This window comes from Balaenoptera physalus, assembly GCF_965194825.1.
Source record: "Balaenoptera physalus genome assembly, chromosome: 15".
NCBI classification, from domain to species: domain Eukaryota; kingdom Metazoa; phylum Chordata; class Mammalia; order Artiodactyla; family Balaenopteridae; genus Balaenoptera; species Balaenoptera physalus.
In genome coordinates this window covers 95448943-95465683 of record NC_138894.1, presented here as the reverse complement: position 1 = coordinate 95465683, position 16741 = coordinate 95448943, and the positions used below count along the sequence as shown (strand labels likewise).

At 36.6% G+C, this 16741-nt stretch overlaps 1 long non-coding RNA gene across 1 annotated transcript; it reads right to left on the bottom strand.

Annotated features, from left to right (window-relative positions):
- Window positions 1–322: 322 nt before the first annotated feature.
- Window positions 323–11437, bottom strand: LOC309644398. The gene is made up of 2 exons (XR_014254403.1): window positions 5087–11437; window positions 323–5047 (listed from the first exon to the last, which is right to left on the bottom strand). It is a non-coding gene; the product is annotated as an uncharacterized lncRNA (long non-coding RNA).
- Window positions 11438–16741: the final 5304 nt, after the last annotated feature.

Here is a 16741-nt window from a genome sequence, read left to right as displayed (position 1 = left end):
GCAGTTGTGTGCTGTTGGGCGACTTGCCTTTGTGACTTAGGCAGGACCATAATTTCCTCATCTGTAAAACACTTAAGGGTCAGTGTGAGTATCAAGGGATGTATTGCACTGAAAACGTGAAGGCTTTGCCTGCCACCATGTAGTGATGGGTCAGTGTATGTTTGGAATTGGTATTGTTTTTATTAGTATTAGACTTAAAAATGCAAAGTGTGTCAATGTCTGTATCCATCCCAAATACTATTCATCACTGAAAAATTGTAGGTTTTCTTGCTATGTATGACACAACAAAGGGGCCAATTTTGTTGAAATTTTTTCTGGAGTGTTTTTTTTTTTCTGTTTTATTAGTTTATTTGTACTCCATATTCTTCCATATATATTGCAATTCAGGATTAAAATAGATGTAAGAAATCATTTTGAAATGTTAAAATCTGCTTAACAGAGAAAGTCTCTCATTCAACTAGTTAACTCAGGATCTAGCGCTCCTTTGATTCATGAGGCGTCTGTGGTGCCGTTACTCTAGGTCTCGCTGGAGGAGACTTACAATGCACGGCACAGTTAACAGAATTTCCATCCTGTTACAGGAGTTAGGGAGTAAAATATACCAGAGTCCCAAATTAAGAAGAATTCTACACTAACAGTTCACAGGGAAAATAGTACAGCCTCTGGGGATGACTGATGTATATACACAGCTAACTTCTATAGGTTGCAGTTGGAAAATCAGCACATGGCTTCCAAAAATCTAATTTCTCTATATAATTCATCTCCTACATGAAACAGGCAAAAATATAGCTCAGTGTAACCTGCATAACACAAAAAATCCTCTGTCATAATATCTAGCTGCAGCTCTCTGTCTGAAGTCATGGATTTTCAAATACCCCAGCCAACTGATACTTCCCAGTGAGGGAGAACATCTGATTCCACTTTCACCCATCACTGGAGTTCTAATTACTTTGATTTAGTGACTGTGGGATTTTACTTTTTACTGTTTGGACAGATTCCTCACTAATACTTAACAGGCAAGAAACATTAAAATCCTGTTTGGTTTGTCAGGAGCAGAGTTTAATGTCAGCTGGACTGAATTTATTTTCCCAAGTTCTATTTTCTCAAAAATACCTTTGATGCTTTCTTTAACCAGATTTGTTTAGGAAACAAACTATATGATGTGCAGAGGATCCAAATACATTTCTGATTCAATCATAGTATCAATATTTTGTGTACCACCCAGTTTAGGGTAAACATTTTACATTAGATTTCCATCATAGAGGGACAGTGGAATTCAAAATGAGCCATACATCAGTCAGTGTCTAATTCTATTTGGGTAAATTTAGAGCAAGAAAAAGCACATGATCAAACATCAGGATGTATATTTTTACCCAATGCTTCTCTGCCAGGAACACTTTTCTGATTTTTCTTGGATCTGTCTGCTCTCTTTTAGCTCCTGCTTCAGTAAATCGGAATTATTTGTGCACGTTGTAGATTGAGGGTTGTAGAGGCCAGTGTGCTCCTCACATAGCAGGGTATCTCGTCCATGGCAGGCGACTGAAATCATGTCTTGAACTGCATTGTATTTACCCATGTACTTGATGTGTGTATATACCAGGGTAAAAAAAAAAAAAACAAAAACCTTTGCCTTGTAAAATACTGTAAATATTATTTTATTATCTATAAAAATGTTTAGTAACATAGACATAGGAATGATTAGCATTAACGGACAAATGTTTTTCCTTAATGACTATGAGTGGTTTGTAGCTGGTATATTCATTATCTTGATTTCCAAGGACAGGCACTAATGAATAAATAGGATTCAGTTTGTATTAGACCACATAGTTTTATTTGCAAATAACAGACAACCAACAGTAGCTTTTTCAAAAGAGAGAATGTATTTACTCATGGAGCTGAGAAGAATGCTAAATGTGGCAGAGAACGTGGTTGCCTACCCCAGGGTTATTGCTCCTCATCTTTCTTGACAATTAAAAAAATTCCATATATAGTTGAGGAGCCTTTGGTATCGTGGTATATGGTCACAGTCCCTGTTTGAAGAGCATGTAACCTTAATTCTGATTAACAACTTATAAAATGAAGCCTATTGGCTTAACTCTGGGGAAGAATTTCCTTTTGATATAATAGGGCAGGTGAGGAGAAAGCCTCAGTCCTGTTTAATGCCTCTGACAGTGGTTCTTCAAGGATGTGATGTCTGGAGCTGTGGCAGCCATTTAGCAACACAAAGAGGAGGACTAGATGCCTTGAAATCATTAAACAATCGAATTTAATCCTAGAACAGCCAATCTCAAGCATTCTTAATATGTAGGAAAGATCAAATAATGTATATTTGGGATCTCTTGATGTATCCTTGTTACGTTCCTGATATTGGTAATGTGTCCTTTCTCTCTGTTTCCTTGATCTGTATTGCCAGTAGCTTATTAACTGAATTATTCTTTTCAAAGAACTAATTTTGGCTTTATTGACTTACTCTACTTTTTATTTTCTACTCCATTGATTTCTTATTTTTATTATCATTTTTAAAATTTTATTTTGATTTGCTTATTTTTTTCTAGATTTTTAAGATGGAAAATTGGATTGACTTTCAGTCTCTTATTTTCTAATTTGTGCATTTTCGTGTAAATTTTCCTCTAAGCATTGCTTTATCAGCATACTGCAAAATTTCAATATGCAGTATCAAATTAGCATTTAGGTTAAAATATTTTAAAATAATAATTGTGATTTCTTTTATTTTTGAGATATTTAGAATTGTACTGTTTATTTTTCATATGGCTAGGAACTCTCTAATTATTTTGTTACTGATTTCTAACTTTATCTTCAGAAGATATCTTCTGATTGATTTTAATCTTGATTTCTTGAGGATTTCTTTATGGGCCACGGTGTGGACAATTTTTGTACAAGTGGCATTAGACCTTAAAAAGAATGCAAATTCTATTGATATTGGATATTTTTCTTAAGTTGGTTAAATCAAGTTTCGTAAATGGTGTTGTTAATATATTGTATGTCCTTACTGATTTTCTTGTCTGCTTGTTCTATCACTATTAAGAAAGGTGTTTTAATGACTCCCAATATGATTGTGCATTTGCCTAAGTTCTCTTCTAATTTGCTTTATGCATGTTGGAACGATGTATGGATTCCAATAATTTAGGATTGTGGTAACTTCCTACCGGATGGACCCCTTTATCACTGGGAAAGGCCCCTTTTTATTTCTATTAATATTTCTTTTCTTACACTTTTTCTATTAATGAAATCTGTTGATTTTAGTTTCATTTGTGTCTCTACATTGTTCTTTATATCTTTCATTTTTAATTATTCTGTGTTTTTATGCTAAAGTGTGTCTCATTGGTAGCATACATTTTAGAATAAATTCTGAGAGTTGGTATGTTAATTGGAGTGATTATTCCTTCTCCTACCATTTGCCATCCATTTACTTCAATTTTCAGTTTCAGTCAGTGTACATGCATAGTGTTACAGAATTGTTAATTTATACTACAGGAAGAAACAGCTTTATCAACTAGAGTACAGCTTATGAACAATTTATTTTGCTTTAAGTTGTACAGATTCTATGCATTTCCAAAATTACTTAGGTCAAGACCTTTTCCCCTGAATCTCTTCAGTGCAGTTTTTCCATGCATTTGTAATACAGTTGGATTGTTTCATCATATTCTGCATTCCATCTTTGAATCCCCACAAGATCCTATATATATATATAGTAATATATATTATATATGTTACATATATATTACATATATATAATATGTAACATATTATATATGTTGCATGTAATATATATGTTACATATTTTATATATAATATATAATTTGTATAATTAGGATTCAGTCTTTGTGCTATAAAGTTCTGTTACTTGAAAAATGCAGTGTTATGTATCTACCATTACAATAGCATACAGATATGTCACTGCCCTAAAATACTCCCTATACTTCATCCTTTCAACTCTCCCTACCCACAAAACCTTGGCAACCACTGATCTTTTCATCATCTCTATATTTTTGCTTTCTTCAGAATGCCATATAGATGGAATCATACATATGCAATCATAGACTAGCTGCTTTCACTTTGAAATATACATATAAGATTTACCCATATCATGTGTCCTGATAGTTCATCTCTCTTTATTGCTAAATAATGCTTTATTGTAAGACTGTACCAGAGTGGGTTTGTTCATTCACTTATTTTAGAATATCTCAGCTGCTTCCAGTTTGGGGCAATCATAAAGTTGCTGTAAGCATTCATGTGCATGGTGTTGTGTGGACATATAAGTTTTCAATCCAGTTGGTAAATACCTAGAAGTGTGATTGTTGGATTGTATGGTAAGACTATGTTTAGCTTTGTAAAAATCTGCCAAAATTGTCTTCCAAAATGGTTGGACATTTTAGCATTCCCACCAACAATGAATTAGAATGCATGTTGCTCTGCTTTCACACCAGAAATTGATATTGTCATATTTCTTTATTTTTTGGATTTTAAACTTGCTAATAGACATGTAGCACTCTCTTATTATTCTTTTGATTTGTTATTGTTTTAATTTCTAATGACAAATGATGTTAAACATAGCTTCCTATGCTTATTTGGCATCTGTATATTTTCTTTGTTCAGATTTTTGCCCACTTTTAATTGAATTTTTGAGTTTTCCTTATGAAATTTTATTATTATTGTTGTTATTTTTAGAACACTTTGTATATTTGTAAACAAGACCTTTATCAAATATCCATTTTACAAACATTTTCTTCCATTCTGAGGCTTGCCTTTTCACTCTCTAAATGATGTCTTCCCCTGAATAGAAGTTTTTAATCCAGATTATCAATTTTTTTAAATGGATCTTGATTTTGGTGTTGTATGTAAAAACCCATCACCAAACTCAAATTCACATATACTTTCTTCTATGTTTTCTTCTAAAAGTTTTGTAGTTTTATGTTTTACATTCGTTCTCTGCTCCATTTTGAGTTAATTTTTGTTTAAGGTGGAGGTTTGTGTCTAGGTTTACTTTTTTATTCATGTGGCCATCCAAACCTTCCAGCACTGTTTGCTGAAAAGAGTATCCTTTCTCATCTGAATGCCTTTGCACTTTTGTTAACTATCATTTTCCTGAACTTCTCTGGATCTATTTCTGGGCTCTCCTTTCTGTTTAATGTGTCTGCCTATATATTTCCTCACCAACACCATACTGTCTTGGTGGCTATAGAGTTAAAACAAGTCTTGAAATTGGGTTTGGAGAGTCCTCTACCAGCACTCTTTCTCTTTAGAATTGTGTCGGCTATTCCAGGTCCTTTACTTTTCCATGTAAACTTTAGAATCAGTTTGTCAATAGCTACAAAATAAGTTACTAGGATTTCAACTGGGGTTCCCTAGAATCTACAGTTCAATTTGGGAGAAATTGACATCTTAACAGTATTGAATCTTCCAATCCATGAACATAGAATATCTGTTTACTTAGATCTTCTTGTTTCTTTCATTAGTAATTTGTAGTTTTATGCATACTGATGCTGTACATATTTTGTAAGATTTTTTACCTAAGTATTTTATTTTTTGATACTATTGTAAGTTGTATTGATTTTTAAATTTCACATTTAAATGGTTCATTTCTGATCTATAGGAAAGCAATTGACTTTTGTATATTGACAAGCACTGGTAGTGAGACAAAGCATCCTTTCATTCTTCCTGATCTGAAGGGAAAAATATCCAGTCTCTCATCATTAAGTATGTTAACTGTAGGTTTTTGAATGTATTCTGTATCAAGTTGAGGACATTCTGTTTATTCTTAATTTGCTGAGAGTTTTTATGATGTTGACTTTTCTCAAATGCTTTTTTATCCAGCAATTGAAATGCTCTTACAGTTTTTCTTCTTTAGCCTGTTGATATGGTGAATTACATCAATTGATTTTTTAAACGTTGAGCCAGGCTTGCATACCTGAAGGAAATCTCACTTGCTAGCATATAATTATTTTTATATGTTGTTATATTTAATTTGACAATATTTTCTTGAGGAGTTTTGCATCAATATTCATAAAAGTTACTGGTCTGCAGTTTTCTTTTCTTGTAATGACTTAGTCTGGTTTTTGGGATTAGCACGGAGCTGACCTCATGGACTGAGTGCAGAAGTGTTTCCTTTCTTTTATTTCTGGAGGATATGATAGAGTACTGGTCAAGGATCAAAGAGAAATTTGTTTCATAATTAAAAAAATTAGAATTTGGACGTGATAGACCAGTGGTTCTTAACTCTAGCTCCATAGTGAATTGCTTGGGAAGGCTTTAAAAATACAGTAATGCTGAAGTTCCACCCCACACAGACAAATCCACATTTCTGGGGTGGATACTGGAAATTAATATATAATATTAATATATATAACATTATATATTATATTATATATAATATTTTAAAATAGCATCCCTATGAAGATAAAGTCGAATACTCATTTTTAAATGTTGAACTGATTGCTCTTTAATTCTTAACTACAAACAGGATGCACTCTGAGACTTAAACAATTCCCAGTGAGCCGTGTAGAAGATGCCAGGGTCAAGCAGATGGTGAGCGAGGCTGTCTCCATGGAGGAGACTGTCTTTTGTATTTGCCTCTACTTCTTTGACCTGAAACTACCCCTATATTTTATGCCACAAGCTTTCTTCTCCGGCAAGGGATATCACTCTGGTATAAAAAGATTTCCTTATGGATTGTATTCTTATGTCTTAATCTCTTAGTTCCAGGGAGGGTTGGGGAGAAAGAGAAAGAGAGGCAGAAAGAAAACGCTTTTTTACATGCTATACTTTGTGCAGGCTTCATGCTCTTCCCTCCTGAGCTGCAGAGGTCGGGAGGCAGGATAAAGGGTGAGTCACCCCGCACCCCTGGGGCGGACCTCACCCCGTGCTGCAGAGAGTGGTCCTGCTCTACGGAGAGAACGCCCTCTGTGGGTTGATCACAGGGGAGACGTCCTGTGGGCTCTGGCACATCCTGAAGACGCTGTCAGGAGTCATCAACTCTGTTCCCGCTGCGCCGGGATCTCAGTCTTCTATTTCTGGCTGCACCTTCTCCCTGATATTCCTCCCGCATATTTTCTGGAGAGTGACAGGAGGTGCCCCAAATCCCCCAGAGTCCAGACGAGTTACACTGGGAAGGGCCTTTTGCCCGCCTTCTGCTGTCCATCCAACAGCACTTGCCGACCAGATGATCCAGCAAATGTTCAGATTTGTGGTGATTGCTTTCGAAACTGTAGTTAGAGAAATTAATTGTAGGCTAAAATATCTTAAAGAATATCATATTTCCTTCCTTATTTTTCATTCTTATTATAATTATTATTTCATTATTTATTTCTTTGGGGTTTTTTTCCCCCCCCTTTGGCTGTGTCATAAAAAATCAAAGTCTTATATGCTTAGGTTTAAAGGAACCCTGTTTTAAACACATGTATTCCATCAAAAAGAAGGCTTCAGTTTCTTGTGAAAAGAAGTCACTAATAGTCTAGTGAGGATGCAGCCATCCCTGACAGCTGGTCCACCCTGGAGGAACATTGTGGATAAAGAGGTATCTTAATACAGAGAATTATTTCTGTCATAAATAATTGCATTGGCCACTCACTGGATTTAGGATGGAATCATGAGATAGGCTTTTAGCAAACGTTGTGTAATAAGGATCCCTGAAATACCCTTTCTTGATCTTCCTGCTATTCTCAACCTTCTCCATCTTCACATTTCTTTTTCTTTCCTTTTAGAAAAGAATGTGAATTAGACCATATTGTTTTGTCCCCTGATCTTGTTCAACAGCAGTGCAAAGTAATTTTTCCTCCAGTTATGCTTATCTCTATGAAAACACTGGCTATTTAATGCCAATGTTCAGTTGTGAGCAGCAAATGTTCTGCTCTTGTGTGTTGAAGAAAAACACAGTATCTGTGCACATGACATTATTTGGACCCAGGTTCTTTGCAGATGCAATTAGTTAAGATGAGGTCATTGGGGTGGGCGCTGATCCAACATGACTGCTGACCTTATAAAAGGGGGAAATTGGACACAGACATACACACACACAGGGAGAACACCATGTGGACATGAAGGCAGACACCTGGGCAAGTATACAAGACAAAAACACCAAAGATTGTCATCACACCACCAGAAGTCAGGGTACCTTTGAAGGGAGCATAGCCCTACTGACACCTTGATCCCAGACTTTAGGCCCTAGCACTATGAAACAATACATTTGTGTTGTTTAAGCCACTCAGTTTTTAGGATGTTGTTACAGCAGCCCTAGGAAATGAAAACACTCTCCCAGCCTGGAATTTCATGACTCCCTGAGAAAGCATCTCTGTCAGGTAAAAAAATATTTTTCAAATCATGTTTAGAAAGAGAATATGTAGCATTGGTTGACTTAACTCAGTCTAGATTTACAACTTGTTTTATATATAAAGGGGATGGAATTCATTTTGTTTGTCTTTGAATACCGAGTACCCAGTATTTATCTATATGAATGAGAAAGGACTTATATCTAAAATATATCAATAACTCCTACAAGTTGATAATAAAATACTACACTCTAATAAAACAATGAACATGCATTTTGCATGTGTTCACAAGACAAATAGTAAGCTTATTAAAAGACATTCAACGTCATTATTCATTGGGGAAATATAAGAAAATAAGATGGATTACTGAATTATAGAGGAATGGATAATGGACAAATCAGTGATAAAGCAAATATAACACATGTTATTTATAGAATTCAGGTGGTGTGTGTGTAAGTTTTCACTGTATTGTTCTTCTAACTTTTCTGTATGAGAGAAAATTTTCATAATATATATATTTTTAAAAGCAACCCCAATTTTGAGACATTAAAGTGCCTCCACAATTCTTTCCTGATACTAAACCCCATTACAAGTGAGACTAGTCATGTCACCCCATTTTGGGGAAATAGATGTAAGCAGACATCTCCAGGTGTGGCTTCTAGGATAAGCTTTTTGAAAAGACGTTTCAATTGGCCAGTTTCTTGACTCTGTTGTCCCTTCCCTTTCTTCATCTTGTTTCCTCCCCTTTTTCATTGGAATGAAGATAAGATGCCATGAGATGCTGCACAGTCTTGCAGTCCTGAGGAAAAAAGTCTCGCTGGAAGTGTGGCAGAGCTGGCGACCAAAGCAGCCCCATCTCAGCTAAGGCTGAGACTCCCATTCATCTTGTCGTCTGACACAAGTAAGGTCTTACTGTTTTAAGGCTGCTTTCAGTTACCCAGAGTGAGGAGTGAAAATAGTAAGCCTAAATTTTGGAATTGGTAGAGGGGAGGAGACGGGTATGGGAATTGAGGACCCAACCATTGCAGTCTAGAAACTCTTGGGAAACTGGTCTGTTGTGCTCTGGACACTCACAACCAAGTGCCAACCAACTGGACTGTAAGGAGAAATGGCGGGAAGAATGCAGACTGTATGGCTTTGCTGGTTGCTTTTGGCAGGAAAGTCCTGCCATTGAAGAAGAAACTAGTGCTGAGAGTCCTAGTGCTGTCAGTATTCAAGTAGAGACACGGAAGATGACGTTTCTACAGGAGGCATGCTCTCCCTGCCGTCTACAGGCTGTGTCCACTGAGACTGATTTTCTGGGTTTTTTTGGTATTGTTTTTTTAACTCCATAGATTACAAGCATCAAATTAGAAAAACAGAATTGATTTTTGGTAGGTGTGCATCCTTGCTTCAAAACCCAGGTGTGTCCCAAAATGATGGCTGTATTATCCAGTTGCGGAAAAAATACACAAGTTTTTGGCTTAATTTTTCTCCACTCATTCCCAAATACACACATTTCTTATATTTCTTATTTCTCAAGCCAAAAACAGATGGCAAATTTCTTCTGAATACTTCTGGTTCTCCTGAATCCCAAGGAATATTTGAGATCTCCAGGCCTTTCTTGTCCCACTTGACTGCTCTTGACTGGTTTGACCCTTGGAAGGCTCAAGGGTTAGAGGCAGGAGAAGGAAAACACTGGCCCCTCACCCTCTCTGCCAGCCTTGAGGCAGCTCTGAAGGGCTGTGTCTTCTCCAAGGCTCTGGTGGGGCCAGATAGGCCAGCATGGCTGCGGTTCCCTCCCTTTATTCTCCAGGCTGGAGGGGAGCAGATCCTGTGGTCATTTCCTTTTTGCTGCTGTGTCAGGCCTGTCTGGCTTCCTTGTCTTTCGACACCAGTGTCTTTCTTTATAGGAAATTCTCTTGAGAGCAACACCCAGCTCTACCCACCACTAGTCCCTCCCATCAGGAAGCTTGCACAAGCCTCTTAGATAGCCTCATCCACCAGAGGGCAGACAGCAGAAGCAAGAAGGACTACAATTCTGCAGCCTGTAGAAGGAAGACCACATTCACAGAAAGATAGACAAAATGAAAAGGCAGAGGACTTTGTACCAGATGAAGGAAAAAGATAAAACCCCAGAAAAACAACTAAATGAAGTGGAGATAGGCAACCTTCCAGAAAAAGAATTCAGAATAATGATAGTGAAGATGATCCAGGACTATCGGAAAAAGAATGGAAGCAAAGATCGAGAAGATGCAAGAAATGTTTAACAAAGACCTAGAAGAATTAAAGAACAAAAAACTAGAAGAATTAAAGAAAAAACACCTAGAAGAATTAAAGAACAAACAAACAGAGATGAACAATACAATAACTGAAATAAAATATACACTAGAAGGGATCAATAGGAGAATAACTGAGACAGAAGAACAGATAAGTGACCTGGAAGACAGAATGGTGGAATTCACTGCCATGGAACAGAATAAAGAAAAAAGAATGAAAAGAAATGAAGACAGCCTAAGAGACCTCTGGAACAACATTAAATGCACCAACATTCATTTTATAGGGGTCCCAAAAGGAGAAGAGAGAGAGAAAGGAGTGAGAAAATATTTGAAGAGATTACGGTTGAAAACTTCCCTAATGGGAAAGGAAATAGTCACCCAAGTACAGGAAGCGCAGAGAGTCCCAGGCAGGATAAACCTAAGGAGAAACACACCAAGACACATAGTAATCAAATTGACAAAAATTAAAGACAAAGAAAAATTACTGAAAGCAACAAGGGAAAAAATGACAAATAACATATAAGGGAACTACAATAAGGTTAACAGCTGATTTCTCAGCAGAAACTCTATAAGCCAGAAGGAAGTGGTATGATATATTTAAAGTGATGAAAGGGAAGAACCTACAACCAAGATTACTCTACCTGGCAAGGATCTCACTCAGATTTGATGGAGAAATCAAAAGTTTTACAGACAAACAAAAGCTAAGAGAATTTACCACCACCAAACCAGCTCTACAACAAATGCTAAAGGAACTTCTCTAAGTGGGAAACACAAGAGAAGAAAAAGACCTACAAAAACAAACCCATAGCAATTAAGAAAATGGTCATAGGAACATACATATCGATAATTACCTTAAACGTGAATGGATTAAATGCTCCAACCAAAAGACACGGGCTCGCTGAATGCATACAAAAACAAGACCCATCTATATGCTGTCTACAAGAGACCCACTTCGGACTTAGGGACACATACAGACTGAAAGTGAGGGGATGGAAAAAGATATTCCATGCAAATGGAAATCAAAAGAAGGCTGAGTAGAATACAGACATCAGATAAAATAGACTTTAAAATAAAGAATGTTACAAGAGACAAGGAAGGACACTACATAATGATCAAGGGATCAATCCAAGAAGAAGATATAACAATTATAATTATATATGCACCCAACATAGGAGCAACTCAATACATAAGGCAACTGCTAACAGCTATAAAAGAAGAAATCAACATTAACACAATCGTAGTGGGGGACTTTAACACCTCACTTACACCAATGGACAGATCATCCAGAAAGAATATTAATAAGGAAACACAAATTTTAAATGACACAATAGCCCAGATAGATTTAATTGATATTTATAGGACATTCCATCCAAAAACAGCAGATTACACTCTCTTCTCAAGTGCACACGGATCATTCTCCAGGATAGATCACATCTTGGGTCACAAATCAAACCTCAGTAAATTCAAGAAAATTGAAATCATATCAAGCATCTTTTCCGACCACAATGCTATGAGATTAGAAATCAATTACAGGGAAAAAACATAAAAAACACAAACACATAGAGGCTAAATAATACGTTACCAAATAACAAAGAGATCACTGAAGAAATCAAAGAGGAAATCAAAAAATACCTAGAGAAAAATTACAATGAAAATACGATGACCCAAAACCTATGGGATGCAGAAAAAGCAGTTCTAAGAGGGAAGTTTATAGCAATACAAGCCTACCTCAAGAAACAAGAAAAATCTCAAATAAACAATCTAACCTTACACCTAAAGGAACTAGAGAAAGAAGAACAAACAAAACCCAAAGTTAGTAGAAGGAAAGAAATCATAAAGATCAGAGCAGAAATAAATGAAATAGAAACAAAGAAAGCAATAGCAAAAAATCAATAAAATTAAAAGCTGATTCTTTGAGAAGATAAAGAAAATTGATAAACCTTTAGCCAGACTCATCAAGAAAAAGAGGGAGAGGACTCAAATCAATAAAACTAGAAATAAAAAGGAGAAGTTACAACGGACACCGCAGAAATACAAAACATCATAAGAGACAACTACAAGCAACTCTATGTCAATAAAATGGACAACCTGGAAGAAATGGACAAATTCTTAGAAAGGTATAACTTTTCAAGACTGAACCAGGAAGAAATAGAAAATATGTATAGACCAACCACAAGTAATGAAATTGAAACTGTGATTAAAAATCTTCCAACAGGGCTTCCCTGGTGGCGCAGTGGTTGAGAATCTGCCTGCCAATGCAGGGGACACGGGTTCGAGCCCTGGTCTGGGAAGATCCCACATGCCGCGGAGCAACTGGGCCCGTGAGCCACAACTACTGAGCCTGCGCGTCTGGAGCTTGTGCTCCGCAACAAGAGAGGCCGCGATAGTGAGAGGCCCGCGCAACGCGATGAAGAGTGGCCCCCGCTTGCCGCAACTAGAGAAAGCCCTTGCACAGAAACGACGACCCAACACAGCCAAAAATAAATAAATAAATAAATAATTGAAAAAAAAAAAAATCTTCCAACAAACAAAAGTCCATGACCAGATGGCCTCACAGGTGAATTCTATCAAACATTTAGAGAAGAGCTAACACCCATCCTTCTCAAACTCTTCCAAAAAATAGTAGAGGAACAAACACTCCCAAACTCATTCCATGAGGCCACCATCACCCTGATACCAAAACCAGACAAAGATACTACAAAAAAAGAACATTACAGACCAATATCACTGATGAATATAGATGCAAAAATCATCAACAAAATACTAGCAAACAGAATCCAACAACACATTAAAAGGATCATACACCATGATCAAGTGGGATTTATCCCAGGGATGCAAGGATTCTTCAATATATGCAAATCAATCAATATGATACACCATACTAACAAATTGAAGAATTAAAACCATATGATCATCTCAATAGATTCAGAAAAAGCTTTTGACAAAATTCAACACCGATTTATGATAAAAACTCTCCAGAAAGTGGGTTGGAGGGAACCTACCTCAACATAATAAAGGCCATATATGACAAACCCACAACAAGCATCATTCTCAATGGTGAAAAATTGAAAGCATTTCCTATAAGATCAGGAAAAAGACAAGGATGTCCACTCTCACCACTATTATTCAACATAGTTTTGGAAGTTCTAGGCACGGCAATCAGAGAAGAAAAAGAAATAAAAGGAATACAAACTGGAAAAGAAAAAGTAAAATGTCACTGTTTGCAGATGACTTGATACTATACATAGAGAATCCTAAAGATGCTACCAGAAAACTACTAGAGCTAATCAATGAATTTAGTAAAGTTGCAGGATACAATATTAATGCACAGAAATCTCTTGCATTCTTATATACTAACAACGAAAGATCAGAAAGAGAAATTAAGGAAACAATCCCATTCACCATAGCAACAAAAAAGAATGAAATACCTAGGAATAAACCTACCTAAGTAGGTAAAAGACCTGTACTCAGAAAACTATAAGACACTGATGAAAGAAACCAAAGATGACACAAACAGATGGAGAGATATCCCATGTTCTTGGATTGGAAGAATCAATAGTGTGAAAATGAGTATACTACCCAAAGCAATCTACAGATTCAACGCAATCCCTATCAAATTACCAGTGGCATGTTTTACAGAACTAGAACAAGAAATCTTAAAATTTGTATGGAGACAAAAAAGACCCCAAATAGACAAAGCAGTCTTGAGGGAAAAAAATGGAGCTGGAGGAATCAGACTCCCTGACTTCAGACCATACTACAAAGCTACAGTAATCGAGACAATCTGGTACTGGCACAAAAAACAGAAATATAGATCAATGGAACAGGATAGAAAGCCCAGAGATAAAATCATGCACCTATGGTCAACTAATCTATGAAAAAGGAGGCAAGGATATACAATAGAGAAAATACAACCTCTTCAATAAGTGGTGCTGGGAAAACTGGAGAGCTACATGTAAAGGAATGAAATTAGAACACTCCCTAACATCATACAAAAAAATAAACTCAAAATGGATTAGAGAGACCTACATGTAAGACCAGACACTATAAAACTCTTAGAGGAAAACATAGGAAGAACACTCTATGACATAAATTACAGCAAGATCTTTTTTGACCCACCTCCTAGAGTAATGGAAATAAAAACAAAAATAAACAAATGGGACCTAATGAAACTTAAAAGCTTTTGCAAAGCAAAGGAAACTACAAAGAAGACAAAAAGACAACCCTCAGAATGGGACAAAATATTTGCAAATGAATCAACAGACAAAGGATTACTCTCCAAAATATATAAACAGCTCATGCAGCTCAAAATTTAAAAAACAAACAACCCAATCAAAAAATTGGCAGAAGACCTAAGTAGACATTTCTCCAAAGAAGACATACAGATGGCCAAGAAGCACATGAAAAGCTACTCAACATCACTAATTATTAGAGAAATGCAAATCAAAACTACAATGAGGTATTACCTCACCCCAGGTAGAACAGGCACCATAAGAAAATCTACAAACAACAAATGCTGGAGAGGGTGTGGAGAAAAGGGAACCCTCTTGCACTGTTGGTGGGAATGTAAATTGATACAGTCACTATGGAGAACAGTTTGGAGGTTCCTTAAAAAACTAAAAATAGAATTACCATATGACCCAGCAATCCCACGACCTGGCATATACCCTGAGAAAACCATAATTCAAAATGACACATGCACCCCAATGTTCATTGCAGCTCTATTTACAATAGCCAGGACATGGAAGCAACCTAAATGCCCATGGACAGACGAATGGATAAAGAAGATATGGTCCCGTATACAATGGTCCCATATACAATGGAATATTACTCAGACATAATAAGGAATGAAACTGGGTCATTTGTAGAGACGTGGGTGCATCTAGAGACTGTCATACAGAGTGAAGTAAGTCAGAAAGAGAAAAACAAATATCGTATATTAACGCATGTATGTGGAACCTAGAAAAATGGTACAGATGAACTTGTTTGCAAGGCAGAAATAGAGACACAGATGTAGAGAACAAACGTATGGACACCAAGGGGGGAAAGTGGCAGGGAGGTGGTTGTGGGATGAATTGGGAGTTTGGGATTGACATGTATACACTAATATGTATAAAATGCATAATTAATAAGAACCTGCTGTATAAAAAAATAAATAAAATAAAATTCAAAAATTCAAAAAAAAAAAAGAGGAAATTCTCTGTGTGAAGTGGAGTATCGTCTACTTTTCTGATTGGACCCTGAATTACAGACATCCCAATCCCAGGAAAGTGACTCAAACCAGGCCTCTCCTGGTTGGTGCAAAGGACGGAGGAATGGGATTCAGACACGAGCGGGTCATATTGTGTGAAATCGACCCTCGGAAGGGCGAGAATTGTGTCACCAACAAGATAAGTCACTTCCTTTTCCAAGAAGAAGAGTTAAAGTGTTGAGAATGTCACATATTTTCTCCCTCGTAGTTCCAAGGTAACCAGAGTTTCTATTTTACAGGCTAAGGCAGGAATGTGAGTGACAGAATTTTTCCACTGAGAGCAGTGTCCAGGACCTGGATATGGGTACACAGTGAGAGTATTTGAACTTGCATTAGATAAAAGAAAACATGAGCCATTCACATTGGACAAGAAAAATAATACTATCGTAGCTGAGTGCATTTAAAAAAAACTAAAGTTCTTAAAAAATTTTTTCTTTAATATAAAAGAATTAAAAGTTAGCATCATACTTTCATAACAAAGAATTTAGTGACTTATTGAAATAGTATGTTTTGTTCCCACTAGAGGCAAAGATATGTCCCTTTTCAAGTAAATTTTTAATTTCATCCATACTGTCAAAAGTAGCAGTTCAGACTGGGTGGACCATTAACCATTGCAGCCTCTAATTCCCTCCTCCCCCCATTGGACAAATTGGCAATAAAGCAAACCAAACAAATGACAAACAAAAACAAACACCCCCCCCCCCGCCCCAAATCTCCATAGAATATTGTTTTACCTTGCTTTGTCTAGGTGGGTACTCATTCTCCATATTCTTGGGAAACAGTAAAGCATTGGGCAAGCGTGAACCAGTTTTTTTCTTGTTCCACTTCCCAATTTTTGCTTTAAGTCCAACAGGTAGATTCACTGCATCTCACCAGGGGCATGGTTTTAGTTCAATTAAGTTTAGGAATTGAGCCTAATTCTCAATCAGCCAGCAATGTATTAAGTG